Consider the following 21794-nt stretch of genomic DNA (forward strand, 5'->3'; position numbering starts at 1 on the left):
CCAAGTTTAGACAATCAAGGATTATCTTTCTAGTAAAACCAGTCTGTTCCTTCGACCAGATAGATCTCCATACTAACAGGGGTCTTAATCTAATCAGGTCTGATAGATGTTCTAGGCCAGACTCTTGATGGATCAACTTTGTTGAAGAAGAAGATGGCAGACAAAGGAGTTTTTTAATAAATTTGTTCTCCTCTACCTGGAGCATCTTATTGTTACAGTGGCCCCACACTCCTGATCCGTATAGAGCCAGAGCAACACATTTATGACGGTATAGATATAACGTGTCGAGTATCCGTCTTGAGCCTAGCTTGGATGCAAACCTAAAAAGGCCAAAGGAGCACTTAGCCATCTTGGCCTTAACATTTGTCATTTCAGAGGTCCACATCCCCCCACTATTAAAAGTGATACCCAAATAACAAAATTTATCCACCACTGTTATGGTTTGATCTAAAACTGTAAAGGGCCTTAAGTTCTTAATTTTCTTCCCACAGGGCATTATAAAAGTTTTTGAATTATTGATTTTTAATTTTCTCCCCTTGATAAAATCTGCAAATTTATTCATTAGTTTTTGCAGCCCTAAAGGGGTTTGAGAGAGCAGAACCGCGTCATCCGCGTAGAGCAGAATTGGGATGGGCAAGCCACCAGCAGTCGGTACATCTGCACTTATGGAGCGAAGTTCCGTCTCAATTGCATTTATAAAAAGGGAGAAAAGAAGAGGTGCAAGAACACATCCCTGCCTAATACCTGATCCTATTTTAACACTAGGGGTACACTCCCCCGATTGCCCATATCGTATTTTTGCTGTCAGATTTCTGTACAATTGGGCCAGGAAGTAAATAATATCTCGAGGTGCCCCCATATCCAACAAGGTTGACCACAGAAAACCATGGTCAACCAAGTCGAAGGCACTGGATAGATCGGCAAAACAAAGAAACAACGAGCCTTGTTTGGCTCGTGTATATTTACATATAATGAGATCTAGATTAATGCACTGTTCTATAGTGCCCAACCCCTTGCGAAATCCATACTGTGAATCCGCAAGGATCCCATTTTCTTCTACCCAATCTTCCAGACGACTTAATAATACTCTACTCATTATTTTTAGGGAAGCAGTAAGAAGGGAGATCGGGCGATAATTTTTTGCCTCGCCCCTGTCCCCTTTTTTATATACCGGAATAATGATTGATTCCCCCCAGGTCTGTGGAGCCGCAGTCGTCGCAGCGGCATTGAAAACCTTTGTTAGCAATGGGCTCCAAATGGAGATCTCAGCTTTATAAAGGTCAACGGGTACCCCGTCCGGGCCCGGTGCCTTTCCTCCCTTGCTAGCCCGAATGGCTGCATCTACCTCTAAGATTGTAATATTGAGAGGTATGGGGGTCAATGCCATGCTTTCATTATCCCCCCCTTCAGCTAGTCCTTCGGGGTTAAAAATACTAGTAAAGTGAGACACCCATTGTTCCTCAGATACCTGGGCTGACATTACCGGGGCATCTTCGTTTTGAAGGAAGGGGCTATTTACGGTGGACCAGAAAAGCTTGGTATCCTTAAGGTCCACTGCTTTAGTCAGATTGTTCCAAGCCTCTTCCCTTAATTCCTGTTTCCTATCCCTCAGATGAATTGTGTATTCCCTTCTGAGGGTATTAACTGCTTCCTTATCTCTAGGTTTTCCCTTGAGAGCAGCTTTAAGTCTTTGTAAAGATCTGGTGCATTCTCTGTTAAACCATCCCCCATTACTCCTAGGGCCCTTTTTTTTTTTTATTCTTCCAGTTAAAATTTCAGCAACATTTTTATTAATAGTGTCGAAACTAACTAGAATGTCAACATTATTCTTTCCAGGTTCAAGACAGCATTCCACCTCTTCTATACAGGCTGTCACGATAGTACAAAGTAGATGTTCCTCGTTTTGCCTACCCCATTTAATTCTAGGGCCGTTGGGTCTGTGTGGGACTATATCTGTCACTACACCATGTACCAACATTTCTTTGTCCCCCCACAAAGAAAGGAACATTGTTAGACAATTATGATCACTAAGTGCCGGATCTACTATTACAGGTAAGGAGCACTTAGCTACAATACTGGTAGAGACAATGAGGTAATCGATAATCGTGGCACAGTTCCTCCCAATAAAGGTTGGTACCGAATTACCCTCGCTGTCACCCCTAGGAATCATAATGCATAAATCCATTTTTAACAAAAACGAATTAAGAGAATCCCCATAAACCGAGTGCATAAAGTGGGTCTGTTCTTCCCCTCCGTCATCCCCATACCCACACACCCTATCGCCAGCAAGTGGGCACATGTAGATGTTAAGATCTCCACCCCACAGAATGTCAAAGTGCACGTCACTACATCCATATAGGCTTTCCATCTCAGCTTCAAGTTCATCAACCGTATCAGTATTTAAGTGGTTAAAGGCATTGTTGTAGTGATTTATAACTAAAACATTTCGCCCATTCCTATTTTGTAACCACAGCAACTGAGAGTGTTGACCGACTATCCGGTGTATTTTTACTCGAACCGGTAGACTCACAGAAAGCAGTATCACCATTCCTCCTCTGGCTCTCCCCATATTGGATGGTTGGGCATGGCAATTATAGGCAACATACCCATCAAGATAAACATCTTCGGTCGCCCAAGTCTCCTGGAGACACAGAATATCAAACTGGGTTATAAATTCTAACCATCCAAGACGTTCTACCTTGTTATTCCATCCCGCTATGTTCCAACTAGCCATCTTATAACCCCGTTCCATTAAACAATTAGCCTCAGTGGATAAAGGGGGCAAGATGTGAACATGGGTTAAATCCCCTGGCACGGGATCTACAGTTGGTGAAATCTGACTAATACTTCCATTAGCCGGGGAAAAAGCCTTGAGGTTGCAGTCAAGCTGGGCAAAATTACTTGTGCACCCCCCATCACTGCATGTAACGTTGTATCCAATGGGTGCATCAATATCTATTAAACCTTTTTTCCCCGTTCGTCCGCCCATAACTCCCCCTCTATCCACACCAAAATCCCTCTCCCCCTTCCCTGTGACTCGATGGCATCAATCGCAATCTTCCAGTCCACTAAACACCTCAAACCTGTTGGTGGTATCTAAGGGTGTAAATGGTTTGAGCTGTTCCATTTTCCTATGAATTAGAGGGTTATATCTTGGGCCTATAGTGTTCCACCCATACAGATCTACTGCTGGTGGTAGTTGCCTCTCACTAACCATTGGTCCATTATTGTAGATGGGTGGGCAATATGGGTTTGGTTGCATTTGCCTCGATAGAGGTGGGGGGGGAGCTCGCTGTAAATAATGATTTGGTGGAAACACCACTGAGCGAGGGTAAAAATAGGTTAAAGGGCGGGGGATAATAGGTTTGCTATCGTGGTCTGTCGGCCAATTGAGTATAAAGTGGACGGCATTCCGATCTCTAAAATTAATGACCACTATGTCTCCCTCAATTTCCTTGGGTCTTCCTCCCAACCAGGGAAGGCGGCGGACATGAATAATTTCTCCATTAATATTATTTGTAATAGGTCTGTGTAAACTTAGCCAGTGTGATATTTTATTTCTCAACTGGGTAAAGCTCTCCCGCTTATCTTTCTCCAGCTCCGGTACCCCAGTAAGAACTACTACTAGGGGTACTGCTTCTGGTGGGAGTTCTGGAAGAGGACCCTTGTTAAGTTTAACTCGGGAAAGTCGCTCGTTACCTCTCTCTCTATTTATATTCCCTACGGCTTGACCAGAGTTATTCCGCTGTCCGTTGGACATTTCAGCCTGTTCTGATATTGGTTCACTATTAGGTCCAACAGGAATATTCCCTGATACACTTCCACTCATACAAATTGAGGGTTGAGGCTGAGTAATAATCTGTTCAGGGGTAGTTAATGTTAATGTAGCGGATGTCCCTGATGAAGAAGGTACCGTTGGGGCTTGTATGGGGAGAATAAACGGTGCTTTGTTGGTTACGAGCATTTTCACCAATTCTTGTTCTATATTCCCAAGTCTGCCTTCTAGTTTATCAAGTCTTTCTATGATAGCCAGGGAATAGGTCCTCATTATGGACTCTATGGTCCCAATCAGAGCCCTGTCTGGAGGTGTCTGTATCTTTCCCATCGTAGGGGGGCTATCGATAATAGAAATAACAGGGTCAGTAAACGGAGTTACACATGTATGCGTTGGAGAAATTCCTTTCCTTCCATCGTCTAGTGCTTTAACCGATCCTCCTTTGGTACTAACACCCTTCTTCGTACCAAAGTCTGCATGATTAAATTTCCTCTTGGAAAGGTTACTTTTACGCCGTTTAGCCGGAGGGGGGCCATGAATTTTAGCTTGTGTGACTTTTCTAACCCTACTGTTGGCTACTTTTGTATGAGTAGGTATTGGGGTAATTTGCGCTTTAGTAATCACAACTGGGTTAATGTTACCGGGAGTAGTAACTATGACTACCTGACTGCTATTAGTGCCCAAGGGTTCGGGTTCCCTTGTAGATGTACCTTCTCTAAATATTAGAGGGATACTATCCTGTGAGGTAGTGCAAATATCACCCTTAGAGCTCATTTGCGCCGGTGACAGCGGCAATGGTCTGTTCTTTAAACTTTCAATCGACCGCCGTCGTTCAGTTCGTAATTCTTCAAGGGTAGGGGTAATTGGAGGATCGAGTAGGGATTTCTTAAAATACCTGTCTAATGTTCCGTCTACCAAACCCACCGGCTTCACATGGCCAGGTAACTCCAATGTTGGGATTTCAATGGACATGATGTTCGTACAATACGCCCCACAAACAAACACTTACACGGTGGGTCTATGTTGAACAATGTTCGGGCAGGGGTTCTGGCCCAGTCCAGTCTCCTCGTGTCTATGAGGGTCTTAGAGGGTCCGCCCTTAGTCCGGGCTTTGTCCCGGGCGATGTCCCGCACACGCGTCCCGCTAACGCGTGAAGACCTCCGGTCTTATATCAGTCAGAAATAGAGGGGGCGGGGTCACGGGAAGAGGCTGCAGGTGTGCTCGATACAGCACGCACAGCCTGCTGGACCTCGCAGTCCCGTCCTCCTCCACCACACTCCCTCTGGCTATTTACTAGGTCCACAGGGGCTCCCCGCTTCCAGTTTCAACAAAATCAATGCCCAGCAGGGCTCCGTGCAACTTCTTGCAAAGGGCTTGGATCAGGCAAGGACTCCTTCGGCGAGTGGCACCCCAGATTCATAAAAGGCAAACGCTCAGCATGTATTAAAGGATTTCTAGCCAATATTATCTCCTAAACAGAGATAGTTTAATAAAGTTAATGGTGTGCTATTGCCTTACATGTGGAGTAGCATTTGGCATAGTACCAATCCCTCACCTCTTCAGAGCACTGAAATGACATAATCTAATCAAGACATGCATAACCTACACCTAACTTCTTTCTTCAATCCGTACAGCATCAGTTATTACCAAGGGGATCCTCTCCTACAGATTCAACCTTCAGAGAGGAACAAGACAAGTTTGTCTATTGTCCCCTTCTCTTCTCATTGGCACTCAAACTGCTTCGACAAAGGATTTGGAACAAGCAAGCCCTCACATGTCTTTGAATATGAGCCCAGAGTTGTTTTTTTCTTCAGCTGGCTGGAGCTTTTTCTGTGGCCGGTGCTGCTGTATCTAGGTGTGCATGGGGTGGGGCCAGAAGCTCCAGGTTTGGTTTATCTAGACCTGAAATAATTGCGTTCATAAGCTGCGGACCAATAACACATAGCCAGATGAATCCAGAAAACTAGTATGAGTGCTCTAGTATTGCCACCTTATTTAATTCAATAGATCCACCAATACCTCTGGCAAATTGGACTTTCTGAAACTGAATGGCCAAATAAAACAATATATTACAATAGTGACCTTCGGACTTATACATCCAGTCTATTCTGGAACACTTGGTTAAAGTTTAGCATTTACACCGCCAATCAGTTGTATGAAGACAACACTATCATTCAGTTTTATCTTCTTTAAGAATGGCATGTTCTACATAATCATACAATATAATACAAGAAGATTACACAGAATATTCTGAAGACAATGATCTCACTTGAATTCACCCCTGACCAAAACTCCTACCTAAACCTACTATCATCTACACAAGAATGCTCTACCATCCACTTAACAGCTAGAGTTCTGGATAAGCTTGCTTACAATCTCCCAAACGGAAGGCAGTTTAGAAAAGAGATCGCAGCTGCTCTAAATCTTCCTCAATTACACAATCAATTTATCTCATTAAAAAGGACATAGTGCACCTCCATCAAACTCCTCAAAGCAAGCCTTTAGAATAATACTTCTGTTTGGCATTGTGATCACGGAAATGGCAATATTGAACATAAGCTGTGTCAAACATGTTGGAACTACTGGAACAAGATCCACAGTGATATTGTTCCGTCATCCTGACAAACAGCAATTTAAGACTCTGAAGTCTCTGTCTCCAAATACTCTAGACTGGCAGACCTCTGACTTCGAACAAAATTGTTTTTAATGATTGATTGACCAGAAAATCATTGCATACCGGAGCAATACAGACCAACCATCCTTCTCGCAATGGTGAAACTCAATTTGTCAACTCTATAGAACTGAAAACAAACTAGCTGAAAATAACCCATTGGATGGACCATTGAAGTCAATATGGTCTCCACGATGGGACTTCCTAAAGATGACTCTGCTAACAAAACTGAGAAGTACACCTCATCATACTGAGACAGCGCCTAAAATGCAATCTTGATATCAAGAAAATGTACCACTGTGAACTCCAACACCAATACCTCTTCTCCTAATACTCTGTTAACCCTAATTATTTCTTTAATCATGTACACCACTCCATTCCAATTTCTAACCTAAAATCTCTCACATATTCCACTCGTTTCTGATCTTAATATGTTTCTCTAGCCATCCGTTGTAATGATTTTCCTTGTACGTATTATTAATGGAATATTAATAAATAATATTCAAATCGGACATGAAATTGATATAGCATTTTTGTTCACATTCATCTTGAGTTTCTATGCAACATTTGAATATGTATACCCATGCGTCGCCAAGCTATCCTCAAAGTTATAAAGCAGCACGGAGAAATCACGGGACACAGAAGAGATGTGCTGTGAAAATGACAGGACTGAAAATGACTTAAAGGATTTTAGCAGAGGGATTCAGTGGAAGAGTGCATGTAGAAAATGAATTTGATGCTATTGGAAAGTCTTTTTCATTGACAACAAGTGACTTCCAAGTTATCTGTGGTCTCTGCATATACACTATGTACTGTGAGGAGCTTGGCCCACATTTCAGAACCGTAAGAACTCAGTCACTGGCAATTGCTCATAATTTTGAGTTTGCAGCCTTTATTGTTGGCAAAGAAGTTGAGGGTGTGGATGCTTTGCATCATATTATTTTCCATTAGTCAGAACGACAAGCCCTGCTCTGTCTCCAACCATGAAAAAGTAGAAGTGTGACTCCTGTCCTTTCACAGTCATTAGGTAGTAATTTGGGGAGAGATGTACAAAACCTTTTTGCAGTCGCCAATGGCCCAATTCACAGAATCGTGCCATTTGCGACGACAAAAATACTTTTTCTGATGTATCAAACCCAAATTGGGATTCTGTAACCCATTACCGAATTGCAATTTGGGTTTGTGACCAAATACAGATTCAAGGGAATGCTTAGGGCGTCTATTCCAAATACAGAATTGAAATGGTATGCATTGTTTTGCTATCGAATTTCGGTTGCAAAACATTAATATTTTACCACCTCCTCAAAGAAGGTGGTAAGTCATTCGCAAATGGGAAAAGTCCAACTGACCACTGCCTACTCTTAAAAAATTAAAAATTAAAATTTTAATTTTTTTGTTCAAATGTATTGCTTTAAGGAACCAAGTGGATTTTTTTTAATGCTCTATTTAGAAGCAGTCACAGCGATGGTGGTCTGCTGACCTCAGCAGGCCACCATTGCTGTTATGGCTGTGAGTCAAAAATGGGTCACAATTTGTGACCTACCTCATTAAAATTCCTGGGATAGGTTGAATTGGTAATTTACAAATTGACCTATTAGTACACAGGTCACTTCACAAATTACCACACTGGTTGCAAAAATACTGGTTGCTAATTTCAACCAGTATTTTCCGACCGGTTTTATGTACATCTGACCCCTTAGTTCACCAATACAGCCATTGCTCATTCTGGGTCTATATTTATGGCATCAGTCAAAACCGGCCATTATTAAGGTTATTTTCGGCATTGATATGAAGTTTGTCGCAAACCATTGTACATTGTGATATCGCAACAGCTAAATGTAAAAAAATACTTGATATCTCATATGAATTGTTTCTTTAAAGAAGGATTCTATGACTTTATGCAGGTTATTCGTTCAAAACGCATTTCTCATGTCATGAATACTTCTCTGTGGTTTCTGTGTCTCTGAAGCACATTAATATATATTTTAGCAGTTGGAAACGCAAGGCATGGGGAGCAGGCATCAGGCAACGATGTATCCGGGCAATGGGCTATCTTCAAAGTACCAGCATGAACTACCATCAAGCTCAGCATGTAGAAATAGTGCACACATATCAACATCCCGATGGAATTCACCATCAAGGTCTTTCAATGACACACAGCAAGGACGTTGTTGGTTTTCTTATGACTGACAAGGGCCATGCCTTTGCAAATGGCAATTCATTCTGCAAGCTGTGTATTTTGTTTTACATTGCCAGAGTTTAATTGTGCAGGACTTCCTAAGAAGGCAAACCACGATTGTCAAAATGAGGACCCTATGCCACAAGGTTTATGGTCATTTGAGTCATTGTAAAGCCCAGAACCTGTCATGGAGGCATCTGAGAGCTAATTGGCTTGCCAGCATTGGCTTGCCAGCATTATCTCCTACAGAAAGTTGAGTCCTCAAGGACTCAACTATTCACGTAGCAAAATACTAGAGGTGGGTTCTGTACGGGACGATGGCGCATGAGACGGTGAAACTCATCTACAACACAGAGCAGTGCCAGTAGCGGAGCAACAGCACCACTGGTGACACTTCATACCCAACACAGAAGTAATTAGTAGTCAGTTCAACCATCTTCAGTGACCACAAGTTTAGGGCAATCCCTGTTGTCAAAGACAGTAAAGGCTCCTGAGTATCTATGCGGTTTAATGCCAGTTTCAACAGCATTAGGTTATCAACAACCTTGTAATGCAAAAATAGTTGAGATAGGAATATCGATTCCTTCTACTCCTCCGCAATGAGATCTAATGAAGTATCTCACCGAGATACTCAATAAAAGTACACTACACATGTAGTTACTCAAAATACGCTACAATGAGCAACTGCGGCCCTTTGTGTGAGTTCATGGTAATAGCCAAGAATTTGGGCTTCTAATCAAAGAAATAATTGGGTGTCTTGTCCCAAATGTCTCAATTCACAAAGGGATTTTAGCCTCCAATGACTACATCCATGAATGTCTTTTGGGCCAATGAGACAGGTCTGCCCCGTCAACTTGTCTGCCACAGTCTGAAAGGATATTTCAAAATATAAAAGTTGGATCTATGATAGAATGGAGGTGCATGGGTTTACTTTTCAATAAAGAGGGGAACCTGGAACAGTGCGCTCATTTTCTCCATCCACACAGAGCACACCACTCCAATCATTCAAGCTTATTTCAAACTTGGTTTTGGAGAGAGCTGCAGCCCCCTTATAAATCCACAGGATCTTCAAAAGAACACAATTAATTTTTAACAACGTTTTTGTAAATTTAAAAATATTACAATATCAAAAGAAGAGGCTACCGTAATGCTTTAATAAAGAAAATTTATAAATCACTCTGATGCAATAGCCACTGCTATAACCATGTTATATTAGAGTAGTGGCGAGTAAAGATCAGATATTCTTGGCCACTAAATCACATTTTACTGTGTGGTATCTAGGATTGTTAGATCAGTAGGAGCAGATGACAATTGCAATTAAAAGAAAGGATCAGACAGCAACAATATACTTGTAGCGTCCTGTTGCCAAATGTATTTTCAGTACACAGCAGTTACATAAAGTTCAGTTTTACAGTTAAAAAATAATAATACTCAATAAGAATTAGTTATACTTGATATGAGGTTACAGAATACACCACAGAAATCTTAGAGGAACCGAAAAAAATCAAAGCTACTGAATAGTCTCCAGCTCCTGACCCAGATGAAGATGCGGGGGAAGGGCCTATCGTCCACTTAAACATTTGCCCATTTGTGATTTCCTATACATCAGAAGTACTTCATTGAAAGGTTGTGCTTAATTACTGTGTTTGATTTCTAAAAACGTAGTTAATTATTCTGTGCTAATGCTGCACCTGGAATTTGTTGAACTTACATTTTTGCCAATCACAAATGAACAAGTATTGGAAAAGCCAGCAGGGCTCGCCTATGCAAGAGCTATTGGCTTTTCCAATATGTTTTAGCCATGTTGTACACCAGCGTGGCTACTGTTCAGCATGGCTAAAAGGTAGTGGGGTAAAGGAGAGTGAAGTTCTGTGAAGTGGATTAGAGTGGAGTGTTATAGAGAAGAGTCGAGAGTTGTGGAGTGGCGTGAAGTGCCTGAAGTGGCTTAGAGTGTTGTAGAGTTGCATGGAGTGGAATGGAGTGTCATGGAGTGGCATAGTGTTGTGGATGTAGTAGAGTGTTGTAGACTGGAAGGGTATAGAGTGGAGTACAGGGAGGTGGCGTAGAGTGGAGTAGTGTGTTGTAGGGTGGAGTGGCATATAGTGTCGTGGAGTGTTGTAGTGCAGAGTGGAGTGGAATAGAGTGGAGTAGTGTAGAAGAGTGGAATGCAACAGAGTGGAGTAGATTGCTATAGAGTCGAGTGAGGTGGCACAAAGTGGAGTGGAGTGGCTTAGAGTGGAGTAGGGTGTTGTGGAACAAAGTGGAGAAATGGGCATGGAGTGGTACAAAAGGAGTTGGGTAGAGCATCATAGAGTGGAGTAGTGTCGAAGAGTGGCAAAGAGTGGAGTAGAAGTAGAGTGGAGTGCCATAGAGCAGAGTAAAGTGTAATGAAGTGGAGTACTGTGGAGTGGAGTGTCATAGAGTGGAGTAGAGCGGATTAGAGGGAAGTGACTTAAATTACAGTGGTGCAGTGTAGATCGGAGTAGAGCAAATTGGTTTTGAGTAAAGTGGCGTAGAGTCCATTGGTGCTGAGTGCAGTAACGTAGAGTAGAGAGATGCAGAATAGATTGCAGTGGTGTAGAGTGGAGTAGAGTGGCGTAGAGTTGGGTGCTGCAGAGTAGAGTGCAGCGGCATAGCGTGCAGTTGTGCATAGTAGAGTGGTGCTTAGTTCGGTGGTGGAGAGTGCAGTCTCGCAGAGTAGAATGGCAAAGAGTGCAGTGTTGTACAGTGCTGTGGCATAGAGTGCATTGTCGTAGCATGCATTGGTGTAGAGTAGAGTGGTACAGAGTTCTGTGGTGCAGAGTACAGTGGTGCAGCAGTGCATAGTAGGGCAGTGTAGAGTGCACTGGCATAGAGTGGAGTGGTGCAGAGTAGAGTAGAGAGGCGTAGAGTAGGGTGACCAACCGTCCGTGAATTTCACGGACAGTCCGTAATTTCAGCCGTCTGTCCGTTGTCCGTGAAGGATTCTTTAACGGACGCCATTTGTCCGTAATTTTAACCGGGCACCGATCCCTCCACCCTAAAGCCGGCACAGCTTCCACCCACCTCCCTTCTTGACTCTGATGCTGTTGAGGTCGGGTGTAACAGACTCCGATGCAGTACCAAAGCTCAGCTACCCAGCAGCATTGGAGAGGCACAGCAGGATGGCGACCCTCACACCTTCAGCCCTTGATGAGCTGTTAAGAGGTGATTGAAGGTGACTGAGAGGGAGGGGCTGCAGCTTCAGGCGCAGGGGCATCTATTCAGATGCAAACAGCCCTGAATGCATCAGGTCTCTACAATTTAGAGGGGCCTCACACATTCCCTTTCTGCCCAGGGCCCCAAAAATCGTAGAACCGGCCCTAATTACACCGAGGCAGCACGTGGTTCTCTTCACAGAGCTTAATTACTGTTACTAAATTGTAAGCAAACCTCGGTTCTTCAAACATGCAGTCTATAATGTAATAAAAAAAAAAAAAATGGCACAATCGCACCCACACTGATTAACAAAGTATGGAGGACAATCGGTTACATCAGTTCTCTTGGGCTATCTCCTTTAAGTACTGTAAATCACAGTGGGGGATGACAAAACTAACATTGTAGAAAGAGAGCCTGTCGTCTCGGTGTCCTGTCCAGGAGGGGGGTGAGGAGCCCTACCCCACCTTGGAAGAGACCAAGATGATACTAGAATACTGCATGCCCCCCCCTGTGCCCACCCTGGTGGATCCTGTTCCCCCTCCTGTGATGGCTCCTGCCCGCCCCCCAGTGATGGCTCCTGTCCCCCATGTGGTGGCTCCTGTCCCTCCCATCCGCCTGTGATGGCTCCTGGTCCCCCTCACCCCCCTCTGGTCAGGGCTGGACTGGGAACCAAAACCGGCCCTGGCAAAGTGCTCGGCTGCCCCCCTTCTCTCACCCCCGCGGGAGGTTGGGAGTGCCGCTGAGCTCTTTCCCATGGCCAGTTTTCGGCCAATTTTGTTACAAGGCCGATTTTGCATCTATGCTTCAAAAACGGCCCTGTAACAAAAACGGCCCCCAATGGCCCAAACCAGCCCTCACCCGTGCGGCGCACCGGGGAATTGCCCGGTGCCCGCTACGGCCAGTCCGGCCCTGCCTGTGGTGATTCCTGTCTCCACCCTGGGTGGCTTCTGTTCCAGTCCTGGAATGGCTCCTGCAGCGAGGGTGAAGTACTTGATGGGCCTCTTCTCAAAAAGGCTCAGCTCAAAATTAATATGAAAAGGTGAGCGAGTGAGTAAGTGAAGGGATGGGTGGATGGCTGGATGAATTAGTGAAAGGGTGAATGAAAGATTGAATAGATGGATAATGATAGAGGATGGATGGATTGATGAGTGAGTGGAAGGATGGATGAGAGAAAAGGTAAATAGCTGGATGTATGGGTGGAAGGGTAGCTGGATGGGTAAAAGGGTGGATGGATGAGTGAAAGGATGGATGAGTGAAAAGGTGGATGATGAGTGAGTGGGTGGATGGATGAGTGAAATGATGGATGGATTGATGAATTGATAAGTGCAAGGGTGAATGGATGGACGGATGAGTGAAAGGGTGGATGTAAGGATGTATGAGTGAGTGAAAGGGAGGGTAGGTGGACAAAAGGATGAATAGATGAGTGAAGGACTGAAAGGATAAAAGGATGAGAGAAAGGATGGATGAGGGATAGGGTCAATGGATGGATTCATGAGGGGATGAGTAGATGGATGGATGGGTGGGTGGATGGATGGATGGAAGGAAGGATGGCTAAGTGAAAGGGTCGATGGAGAGAGAAAGGGAGGATGGATGGATGACTGAAAGGGTGGAAGGATGAGTGACTGGGTGGATGGATGAGTAAGTGAAAGGATGGCTGGATGGGTGAAAGGGTAAATGGCTGGATGGATGAGTGGATGGCTGGGTAGAAGAGTGGATGGATGAGTGTACAGATGGATAGGGTGAAAGGGTAGGTGGATGGATGGATAATGGATGGATGAGTGAAAGGATGGATGAAGGGATAGATGAGTGAAATGATAGATGGAAGGATACATGATGAATAGGTTTGCAAATGGTTGAATATGTTTGGATATAGCTGGGCTTACTTATATACTATTGCACAACCTCCTCTGATGTGTCTGTAAAACTTACCTATTGTCCTGAAGTTTTGTCCTGAATTTTGACCTCCTGTCCTGAATTTGTGTCCTGAATTTTGACCCTTTGTCCTGAATTTTTACACTCACCGTCCTGAATTTGCACCAATGCCAGTTGGTCACCCTAGTGTAGAGTGAAGTGGAATAGTGTGCAGTGTGATAGAGTGCAGTGGTGCACAGTAGATTAGAATGGCATAGAGTGGATTGGCGTAGAGTGTAGTCTCATAGAGTGTTGTGGCATAGAGTGTAGTGGCATAGAGTGCATTGGCATAGAGTGCAGTAGAGTTGCAGAGAGGTGCAGAGGCTTATGCAGTGGCACTGAGTAGAGTGGTGCAGAGTTGAGTGGCGTAAAGTGCAGTGGTGTATAGTAGAGTGATGTATAGTGCATAAGTGTAGAGTGCAGTGGCAAAGAGTAGTGGAGAGTAAAGTGGCATAGAGTGCAGTGGCGTAGACTGTTGCAGAGTAAAATCTAGTGACATACACTGCAGTAGTGCAGAGTAGATTGGCGTAGAGTGCAGTGAGATAGAATGTACTGATTTTGAGTAAAGTGGTGTAGAGTGCATTGCCGTAGAGTGCAGTGGCATAGAGTGCAGTAGCATGAGTGGAGTGACGCAGGGCAGATTACTGTGGCGTAGAGTGGAGCGGTGTAAAGTGGAATGGCGGAGAGTGAAATAGAGTGGTGTAGAGTGCAGTGGTGTAGAGTAGACTGTTTCAGATTAGAGTGAAGTGGCATAACGTACAGTGGCATCGAGTAAAATGGCATGCAGCGGTGCAGAGTAGATTACAGTGGTTTAGAGTGAATTGGCATAGAGTGCAGTGGCGTAGAATGCAGTTGTGCATAGTAGAGTAGTGTGGGATAGAGTGCATTGGCATAGAGTAGAGAGGTGTTAGAGTAGAGAGGCACTGAGTGAAGTGGCATAGAGTGGAATGGTGCAGAGTAGAGTACAGTGATGCAGTGAGGAATGGCATAGTGTGGAGTGGTGCAGAGTAGAGTGCAGTGGCGTGAAGTGGTGAAGAGTAGAGTGGATAAGGGTAAAGTGGACTATGCATGGTGTGGTAGAACACTGCCATTACAGACAAAATATCTTCAATTGAAAGGACCATTACAGTTGCACAGACGTAAAATGTTACTAATAAAAGCATTCAGTGCAGGTAAATTATTTAGCATTCGGGCAGGGGATCCTAGAAACATTGGATAAAGTGATTTCCCTCACCAATCTCAAATCTCGTCATGGATCATCTGCACCCTGGTATGATGAATCATTAAAAACACTTAGCTTGTAAGAACATTGAAAGGAAATGGCATAGTTGCTACACCAAAGCAGATAAAAAATGTTTAAAGATCTCGTTATGTGATTATAAAAAAGTAGTCGGCAAAGCTAAGGCTGATTATTATGCCATTACCATCCTCTCAGCTACAGATGGGGCTAAAACGGTTTTTGATATCCTTTGGAAAATATCAAACCCAGACTGCATAAAGCAGCCAGTTACACCATTGCAGGAGCTCTGATATGATCTTGCTGACTTCTTTGCTAAGAAGCTCATCAAGATATTGGAGGATATCGGTGTCCCTGCTCAGATATTGCCATCTGGACTAAAAAACTCAGATAATTTGGAAAACACAGCTAGAGTGAGTGATGCCCATAGCTGTACTGAAGTAAAAGTGATAGGTCCCACCATGACTCAAAATGGATGAGACCACTTGGAGAGCCCGGTCTGTAGGTTTTATATCCTTGAACCCATTTCAGAGGAATGTTTTCAAATCATTTCCAGATCTACCGCATCGGGATCTCCACTTGATCCCCTACCTCCTAGGATGTGGAAAGAGCAAGGAGATGAATTCACCACCCCCACATTGCAGGTATGCAATCAATCCTTAGAGATGGATGATGTACAATATATGTAGAAGAAGGCAATAGAGAGCCCCCTCTTAAAGAAATCTTCAGTGGATCCTCTGGTCCTGAGTAATTACAAGCCCATATTGTTTCTACCTTTTCCAGTGAAAATATTGGAGCAATATGTAAGCAGGAGGCTATCCCTGGACACCCACTCTCTCCTTGAGGACAAACAATTTGGTTTCCAACCTGGACATGGCACTGAGTCAGCTTTACTAATTGCCATGGATGAATTACGGATGAGGGTAGACAGGGGCCAGTCGACAGTTTTGATTATGCTTGACTTGTTAGTTGCTTTTGACACAGTCGGCCACAAAATCCTCTTGGCCAGACTATCCTCAATTGGAGTGGGGGTATAGTGCTGAAGTGGAAGGGATCCTACCTGTCGGATCGGTGTCAGGCTGTTACCTTTCCCTCCTCCCGCTCCGAATTCAAAAGCCTGTGACAGGGAGTTCCGCAGAGCTCAGCAGTCAGCCCTCTCCTGGTAAACATCTATGAGGCCAATCATTACTCTCATAAAGGAGCATGACATCAGGCTGGTTAATTTTGTGGATGACACCCAATTGTCTCTTAATAACAACCAGGAGGATATAGTGGCTTCTTTTCAGAAAGGCCTGTCAGATATTGTTAACTGGATTAATATAGAGTCACTAAAGTTAAACTGGGATAAAACTGACTTTTTATGGTGCTCAGCTAGCAGAATCCCCATGATACTTCCCCATAACCTTTCTCCCTTTCATCTTGAGAGGAGTTGCAGCCATTGGGCACAGTCCGCAACCTTGGGGTTGCATTTGATGACAAGCTGTCCCTGGAGAACTCTGTTGCAAAAGTAGCAGGCACTTGTTTCGCACATCCTCACAGTCTTAGGAAGGTGCTACCACTACTGTCCACCCACGCTAAATTTCTCATTGTGCATAGTGCCATACTCAGTAGATTACACTACTGCAATGCCCTGCTACTTGGAGCTACTGTTTGATTAAGAGACTATACAGAGTTCAAGTAGCAGCAGCTAAACTTGCTTTAAACAGACCCCATAGATCCCAGGCACCCAATACCCTAAAGGAGTTGCACTGGCTTCCTTTGAAGCAGAGGATAATTTTTAAAGCCATGTGCATTATGTTTACGGCACTACAGGGCAAGGTCCCTGTGTCTCTACAACACAGACTGAAAGGATATACTCCTGGGAGATATCATCGCTCTGCAAATTTTGTTACATAAACAAATTTCGGAAGTCAAGACAAGGTGGTTGGTCCTTCACAATTAAAGTGACCCAGCTGTAGAATGAGTTACCATTTTAGCTCTTCAACTGAACTGTTGCAATTTAGGAAAATTTGAAGACATGGCCTTTCCCTAAGTAACCAAAACCTGCTCATGTGCATGTTTTCCCGTTTAACCATACGAGCACCCATTTATAAGCTCAGCTCCATGATACCAGTTTGGTGACAGTTGCACTCTACAAATGCTATAAATAAATTTAATAAGTAGAGTGTACAAACGATATGTGTGGAAATGTCATCACTTAGTATTTTGATTTGTTTTCATCATATTAAAATATGTGTTTCCACCACACTTCAGAATTTGCAAAAAATATGCTTAGTGTGTGCTTCCCATATTCTAAAATATCTACAAAGTTCATTTACAGACAATTAAATTTAATTTTGTTTATGCTAAAAAAAATAACATCGTACACCACACCCTGAGTAGTCAGCATGATTATCACATAAATCCTCTCACTTTGAAGTCAGAGAAGGAAAAGTAAACACCAAGGGGCATATGTATCAAGCAAATTTTTAATCGCAAACGCTGCGATTCGCAAAATACAGCGTTTGCGATTAAAAATTCGCAAAACGGGATGTATTAGGCAAAATCCCATCGCAAAATTAAGGAATTGCTAATTTAGCGATTTCTTAATTTTGCGTAAGCATTTAAGAAATCGCAAATTGCGATTTCTTAAATGAAATGTAAAAAGCACCCAAGTTGTGCGAATTATCCTTAAGAAATCGCAAATTACCACCAACTTCCAGTTGGTGGTAATTTGCGATTTCCTTTCAAAATGCACTATTTTTAATTTTGCAAAGTGCCACGTGACGCTCATACATGCCCTTAGGGCATGTATGTGCGCCATATGCACACACATGCTCATTTCAGGGGTGCATCAGGGTGTCATCATGACACCCTTGCACCTTTGAAATTATTCTCAAATAGCGATTAGCAAATTGCGAATTCGCTATTTGAGAATTACTTCCCATTCATTCCTATGGGTCTCCTGGCCCATAGAAATGAATGGGCAGGTATTCCTTAATTGCGATTTCGCAATTTGCTAATCGCAATTAAGGAATTTTAAGAAATCGCAAAAAGTTTGCAATTTTTTAAATACATCCCGTTTTGCAATTCTCAAATAGCGATTCTTTAAAAATCGCTATTTGAGAATCGCAAATGGTGATGTTGATACATATGCCCCCTGGTTCCCTGGAAGACCGGCCCTGGCATCTGACCTCAATCTTTGAATGCACAGAAAATGTAACAAGATAAGAACTAGATTTAAAGGCCTGCTAACAGAAATTTAGCACTGGTGGAAGGATACAGTTTTGGTCACGGGAAGAGATGAACTCAAGCTGAGCATCCTAAATCAAATAAAGCAAGCACATGTGAGTTACAAATCACAAAGCCAATGGTAAGCAATGGGCAAAATGTATTCCCAGGAAAGCTTTTCAAATGTACCCAAGATGTTGTTAGCAAACCAGACAAATGTGCTGTCTGGTAGGCTGCGACCTACAAATAACCCCATATCCAGCTGAAAATTGCCATTTTGTGATTAACCTTTCTTTTTCTACAAAAACACTAGGCTAGTTTGAACTTTGGGAGCATTGATAATGTCGTTTACGATTTAACTGTGTTGAGAATACGTCAGCCTGCATCCAGTGCTGCTCCTTACAAAAGCTGTGAAACTCTTCACAAAGTCCCACAAAACAATCTGTTTTCTCAGAACCTTAATTATGGATATGTTCTTTGAAACACTCACTGCCCTGCAAGGGAATGGAAGTGATCTTTGTGTCTGCTGCTTGCTTAGCAGGACATCCCTGTCTCTGTCTCTGTCTCTGTCCCCTAGTCAGCTAGAACAGATCAACAAAATGGAGTAGATATATATTAGATCTGATTGAAGGTTCTCCTAGTGATACTGGTACAAAGGGAACTTCAACTTGAGAAAATGGAAATATTAACTTAAACCAAGTTTTACAATAATTCTAGTTAACTCATCTGGGAACAGAAAAGTGCTCTGATTGGTTAGAGCCTACAGGCTCACTCACTTTTTCTAAAGTTCCGCTGTTGTGTGCTCATCTCACCAGTGGCCTACATCAGGTAGACGTGGTGGCGTGCTGCACAGGCAGGAGTAGTGACTCTGAGAAGGGTAAAGTACAGGGATAGAGCAGTATTTAGTAGTACTTGTGGAATTAGTGCATGTGCTGAGAGTATGTATGCCAGCGAGGTATACATGACATGAAAGATGTAGTGCTGTGGTGTATGCACAATGAAAGCATGTGCTGGGTGAACGTATGCTTGCGTGAAGTATAATACATCATGGGTGAAGAGCTGGGCAGCGTGCACATGGTAAGTGTGTGTGTTGGTGGAGACAGTGTTTGTAAATAGCACACTCTTTTTTTTTTTTTCCTTTTATTTTTGTCTCAGTATGCGATTTCTTTTTTTTTTTTTTTTTTTTTTTTGAAACCGTTTATTGCAGTTTATAAAAGTTACAGGTATGGGCCTACAACCACACGGCCGGCCGCTAGAGCATCAAAAGCATATTACATACATACAGCAAAAAGTCTCTCAGCGGTGCACAGTAGGAAAACAGGAGTAATCAATGGTGCAGGCCTCACAGCTCCATGCCCACAGTACGGTTCCATTTTCTTAAAGCAAAACAACATCAAAAAACCACAACCGCAAGGCAACCCGCGATCCAAAGTGACAACACGTGCTCCATAAGTGGGGGATCCAAACCAGTAGCAAAACTCTGAAGAGGGGGACGGGAGTAGATCAGGGACTGGGGGACCGCGCGCCCGCGGCCGAGGGAGGGGGGCCATCTAGGGAGACGGAGCAGGCGAGGCAGCCGGTAGTAGTGGCGGCTCACAAATACCCCCGCGGTAGGCGTTCCAGGTGCCCCAGAGTTTCATCCACGCCCCAGGCCTACCCCTCGCCACATACACCACCTTTTCACGAAACATACACCAATCCATATGCTCTTTCCAGGCCGACACCGCAGGGGGCCTCTGGGATCCCCACAATTGAGCAATATCACGCTTAGCTATCATGTATCCCAGAGTCACCCACCGCGTCTGCGGGACCGAATAGTCATTTGGTTCCCAGACATTCAGCAAGCATCTCCTCGCTTCAGGCAGCAGCGCGACACGCGTAACCACTCGTAGAACCTCATGCACACCACGCCAGAATCGCTCCACCTTCGGGCACTCCCACAGTATATGCATGAAAGTCGCCAACGCACCACAGCCACGCTTACACATTCCGTCACCGGCAAAACCCATACGCAGAAGCCTTGGCCCCGTCACGTAGACCCGGTGAAGGATCTTGAGCTGGACGAAACGAAGGCGAGCCGGGATGGCCACCTCTTTCGGAGAGGCCACCGCGGAAATCCAATCCTCGTCGTCCAGCTCCAGCCCGTCGGCAACCCAAGCCTCGCGGAGACTAGTCAGCAGGCACGATCTATCGTTAATCAATTTTTTGTATATGAGGGAGATCGTGCTGTCCGGGACATGGCCATCTAGCACTCTGTCCTCCAGGGGGGAAGACTCCGGAATGGATGCAACATCCGGGAAGACGGAGCCCAGCGCATGGCGGACCTGTAGGTACCGAAAGTACTCACTGCCCTGCAGCTGAAACTCCGCCTGCAGCGTCTCAAAAGTTTTGAATCCCCCCCTCGTCCAGAGATCTCCCACAGTGCTGATTCCGATCGTGTCCCACTTCTCGAAGCCCTTCGACGTCCACAGGGAGCCCAACCTCTCAGATGCATACAGCGGAGACGCCCGGGTCAAACGGTCCTTCCACCCCATAGCTGCATTAGCCGCGTGCCAAACACGCACCATGACACGCGTCGGTCCCGTCAGACGGGAGTCGGGCGCGCCAGAGTAGAGCGCTCGATTGTAATCGCCACCGGGCAGGAGCATCTTGTCCATCTCAAATGCCGGGTTCAAGGCGGGCCCGTAAAGGCCATGATTAATTGCAGCTAGTTGGGAGGCCCAGTAATACCGTTTAATGTCCGGGAGGGCGACCCCTCCATCGTACCACGGGAGCGTCAATTTAGCCAGAGCAATACGCGGCCTCCCGTCCCAGAACAGGCGCCGCTGGAGGCCCTCCACCTCACGAAAGTAGCGTGCCGGGACCAAGTCCATGGTATTCTGGAGGGCGTAGAGGAAGCGCGGCAGGGACATCATTTTAAATAAGGCCGCTCGGCCGAGCGGCGAGAGCGGCAGACGCCGCCAGCGCACCACGTCCTCCTTCAAACGCTGGAGGGGGGGCAGCAAGTTCCGCTCATAGCGGGCCTCCGGGTCAAGAGTGATATATATACCCAGGTACCGGAAACCCTGGGAGGCAATCTGGATCGGACAGTCCCGCGGCAGGACCGGAGCCTCCCCGGAAAGCACATAGACACAGGATTTCGCCCAGTTGATGACCAGGCCTGAGTTGCGACCGAAGGAGCGCAAAACATCAACCAGGACGATCAGTGATTTGCGCGGGGAGGCGAGATACAAAAGGATATCGTCAGCATAGAGGGACACGCGGTCCTCATGCTCGGGGGTCCAGCGGAGACCACGGATAGAAGGGTGCCACCGCAGCCACTCCGCCAGGGGCTCCAGGGCCAGGGCGAACAGGAGAGGCGACAGGGGACAACCCTGTCGCGTGCCCCGCCCCAGCGCGAATGGGGCCGATACTCGCCCATTCACCACCACCTGCGCCAACGGGCCCGAATATAGCAATTTGACCCAGCTGACGAAACCCGGGCCGAACCCAAACTTCGCCAGCATCGCCCAGATATACGGCCATTCAAGCGTATCAAACGCCATGGTGGCGTCCAAGGACGCCAAGATGGCCGGCTCCCGCACAAATGGGACACGCGCGAGCACCCCATGTAAGCGCCGCAGATTAAGCGCCG

The sequence above is a fragment of the Triturus cristatus genome, chromosome 6 (assembly GCF_964204655.1).
Source record: "Triturus cristatus chromosome 6, aTriCri1.1, whole genome shotgun sequence".
Classification (NCBI taxonomy): domain Eukaryota; kingdom Metazoa; phylum Chordata; class Amphibia; order Caudata; family Salamandridae; genus Triturus; species Triturus cristatus.